Source organism: Lactuca sativa, chromosome 9 (genome assembly GCF_002870075.4).
Source record: "Lactuca sativa cultivar Salinas chromosome 9, Lsat_Salinas_v11, whole genome shotgun sequence".
Taxonomy (NCBI): domain Eukaryota; kingdom Viridiplantae; phylum Streptophyta; class Magnoliopsida; order Asterales; family Asteraceae; genus Lactuca; species Lactuca sativa.
In genome coordinates this window covers 51,109,422-51,114,271 of record NC_056631.2, presented here as the reverse complement: position 1 = coordinate 51,114,271, position 4,850 = coordinate 51,109,422, and positions in this window count along the sequence as shown.

The window sequence follows — 4,850 nt, the reverse complement described above, 5'->3', positions numbered from 1 at the left end:
AATATATAAACTAAATTATCACAATAGTAATGAAATGTCATTATTTGATATTTCATATAATTGACAAATATATCAAATTGCATTGATGATATACTAAAATTATTCAAAGTTGCGTCAAAACTAATGCAAAGTTTTTGCGAACACTAAATAAATAAGAACAAACATAAAAGCTAGCATTTATATTTATAATCAATTTAAAATAAACCAATCATGATTTAGAAAAGAATCTCCATTGATGATATACTAAAATTAAATCTATATAACATTTAACATTTTATAAATTATATTACATAACTTTATTTGAATAAATGAAATAGTTGTCAATATTTAATGCAATAGAAAAAACGGTATATTGGTTGTCAATATATGTTTAAATTAGGTAACATTATTATGCAAGGAACGTCTAATTAAAATGCTTAAAATATATAAATATCATAACTATATGAGACGAGGAAAGTCGTTCAACTAATAAAACAAAAAATTATGTCTATAAAGAGATCTTTCAATGATTATATATATTTATCGTTTTCAATGTATTTTCTATACATTTCAATAATACCAATAACCATATTTTTTTAATCATTATACAATATCTATAAACGATTATATGTTTTTTATGCATTTTCCGCGTTTAACGCGGGCTATAATCTAGTTAGTTATTATTGTACAATTGTGGAGACGTAAATCAAATGACTAAATCCAACGGTTGAGAACTTATAATGCGAAATTTATTAACCTTTGGAATTTTATTGATAATTTTATTTTGTACGATGAAAGAAAAACGTCATATCCATAAATGGATGTGGATCGAAATTCATTTAAGCAAAAGTAGAAATTGAAACAAAATATATAGAATGGAATTAAGAAAGGCTACCTGCCATCATTTAAAGATAGTTGAATTGAAATAAATGCACAATTGAAGAGAGGAAATGAGCATTCAAACGCCTCGCTTTCAACAAACATCTTTCCTTCGTCACTCTCATCACCGGTTTTAGTTTAATGCTATCAACCCACCTCACCTTCTCTTCATTTATATCATCTCCGGCCCCTTCCCTTCCCTCACACACGACATCGCATTATCTTTTTTACTTGAAACCCATACAGCATACACACATATGCAGGTAAATATATGTGAATTTCTATGTGTTACATAAAAGTATAATTATTTAGTTAAAATGTTGATATATTAAAGACAATGTTTCACGTATTTAAAGGGCTTGTTTTATTTGGAAAATAGAACTACAAAACATATTATATGTTTTATTGGACTAAAAACTGTTATATTTGACATACTAACTGAAAATTTAGTTGTTAGCTAAAAAACTAACTGTTAAATAAAAAACTAATTAATAGCTGAAAAACTGCTGATAAAAAATGATGATTGGTAAAACTAACTAAAAAACTAGCTGAAAAATATAAAACTACATAAAAAATATTTAAAAAATATGCTTCTATAATTAATTAAGGGAATAATTTAAAAGTTTTATAAAAACTACTAAAAAACTAGTCTAAGTAGTTTTTTAGAAAACTAGCTTATAATCTATTTTTTTGACTTGTCAAACATGATAATTTAAAAAAACTTAAAAAATAAGTTAATTGTGGTGCACCAAACACAAACTTAATTGATAGACGTCATTACAGTTTGTTCGATAGTCAACAAAAAAATCTTTTTTATCCATATAAAAATACGTTTGCATTTTTTAATCATTTAAATTAATAAATTATAAATTATTATAGAGTAAATTATTGTCATTGGTCAAAATTACGTGTTTTGTTCATAACTTTTTTTATAGACACGAGGGACCCACTCTCACTCCCAGCCACAACTAGTCACCACCAACCACCGACAACCACCACAAGAAACATGAAATCAACTCTAGAAAATTCAAGCCTAAATGCAAACCAGAAAAAATCCTAAAATCAAATCCGTCATAACTACTACCATCAACCACCGTCACTGTCATCAACAGCCAACACTTTTGCTATCAATCGACATTAACAACCATTGTGGATTTGGAGAGAGAGAGAGAGAGAGAGAGAGAGAGAGAGAGAGAGAGCGGGGTCCCTAACCGAACATCACCGGTGTTGGAGAAGTTTATATGAATTTTACTATTAGTGATTATAAATCGACTTCACCCGCACCAAGGTACTCCTCCGTCAGTTCCGTATTTTTCAAGTCATGAATTGCATATCATAAACCAAAGTGGTGGTTGGGAATTGCGAGTTTGTGTCATAGTTTTTTTCCAGGGAAGGCAACGGTTCTAATGAAAAGATGTGGTCTAGGGCAGCAGTTCAAGTTGTTTACAGTACCGGTTCAAGAAGATGAGAGGCAGATGAAGACGGTTTATGAAGAGCAGAGCGGAAGGAGGTGGTTTAGGAAGAGGATAAACAGAATAATGTGGTTTTTAGCGACGGTCTAACGAAGGTGGGCTAAGATTATGGTAGTGTTTTAGGGTTTTCTGAGAGAGAGAGAGAGAGAGAGAGAGAGAGAGAGAGAGAGAGAGAGAGAGAGAGAGAGAGTTAGTTGAGAATGGAAGAGGGTGTGAGTTGAAATATAAAGAAACAATAAAATAAGTAAAAACAAAAACAAAAAGGAAAAGAGTCATTTTATTTGTCAAGGACGAAAAATACAACAAAAATTACTATAAAGACAGTTTTAAAATATAAAAAATAATTATCAAAAAAAAAAAACGTAATTTTGGCGAAACCACGTATACAATTTCAAAAAATATCACTTTTGGTAAATAAAGCACCAAAAACCATTAAAAATCACTTTTGATATTTGGCGTGTTTGACACGGAGCTTTTGGAAGCGTTTGAGAGCTTCTAGCTTTTTGCTTTTGATAAAACGCTCTAGTTTAAACAAAAAGCTTCGTTTGGCAGTACGAGCGTTTAGCTTTTAGTTTTAACAAAACGTTCCGATTCTAAAAGCTACTTCATGTAGCGTTTAACAAAACGCTCATGAGCTTTTGAAATCAATTTCCATAATTACCCTTAAAAATATATTTATATATTTATTTATTTTTAATCAATTGTCCCTTTATGTGATTTTGTATATTTCAAAAGCTTCCAGCTATATTTGCCAAACATTCATATAACAAATAAAAGCTACAGCTTTCCGCTACCAGCTACATGCTACACGCTTCCAGCTACCCGCTACTAGCTAACCGCTACCCGCTTCCAGCTAACAACTATTTTTGTCAAACACGTTGATTGTAATTGGAACAACTTTACGCTTACCTAAACTTTTCTCGACGTACTTAACTAGATTTGATACATGCGATTTTGGATTTTAGATTTTTCGTTGTGACAAATATATGTTAGTAAAAATTATTATTAATTTTTGATAACTAACTAATAATAGTTTTTATATTAAATTAATATAAAATATGATACTTAATTTAAGTATCGGATAAGATATTTATAGATATATTAAAAGAAAATGATCTTAATGTTCTTTTCCCGTGGGTAACGAATGAAAAAAAAAATATGTGTTTTTTTTAATTATTTTGACACTTTGATATAATTAATTAAAAAGTATTTTGCTGATTTGGCTTTTAAAAATAATTGTTTGATAATATTAAAAACTTTTAACCATTAAAAATATTCTTTTAATTTCTTCTAAGTTTATTGGTTATTTTTAGGTTTTGTATTTAACAACGTAATTTAAATTATTAAATTATTGGATTAATAATTAAAAAGTTGTAGCATTAAAAATATAATGGTTTATATATATTAATAATTGACAAATCTTCATAAAATGGCTCATGTGTTTCTCATAATATCATGTTTAGTCTTTAATTTTTTTCGGTTATATGGAAGGTCTTGTGGTTTTAAAACTTTTCATACATAGTCGTTATCACTAATATCATCTATTTTAGTCCGTTAAATCATAACATGTGCAAGTCATATGAAGGCAAAATCATGTTTTACATACTAGAGAGACTGTAACGTCCCAAAAATCCTAGTAAAATTTTCTATTTTCAAAACCAGTTTATAATTCATAAGTCAAATAAAACATTGTTTCCAAAAACATAGTCATCAAATCAGAGTATCCGAAAACATCTCTTAACATAGTATCCGATAATGTGCAAAATCACGCATTCGCTTTGTCCCGATCATCTGATATACCTAAAACCATGAAATCAAAATGTAAGTCAAAACTTAGTGAGTTCCCCCAAAATACCCCACACAACATAACATATACAAACTTGCATGATGGGTCCACAATCTCTCGACTGGATTACCCCTGGCCCACAGTCTCCCGACTGGATTGCCCATGACCCACAGTCTTTCAACAAGGTTGCCCCCTTTGGCCCACAGCCTCCCGACTGGATTACCTTGGGTTTGTTGGCCTACAGCGCAAAGCAATACCACCCCAACCCACACACATTATGTCAACATACGCAGCAGATAACATATAACCAGCAAATACATGTAATCGTATAGATTGACCAATCTATCATATAACCGACAAATACGGGTAATCATACAAATCCACCAATCTAACAAATTACTATAGCATATCATCATCTTATATACCAAGATACATAACACAACCGAGTGGGATGGAATTGGTGCATTCGACCCACGAGTACAGTGAGGAAAACTCACCTCAAAGTCTAGAAGGTAGCTAAACTGATCTCTGCTCCACATATCGGCTCTACAGGTCACTTATACAATAAACAGGGACCCCAACGTCGATCTACAACTCAAATTATTTCAATTGACCTAAAGTCAAAATTGGTCAAAGTCAACGGTCAATGATCAAAAGTCAAAAGTCAATATTTAGCGAGTCGCCACATCATGGCAGCGTAATAACGCAACAAACAGGTTCTTGCCCAGTCGTCA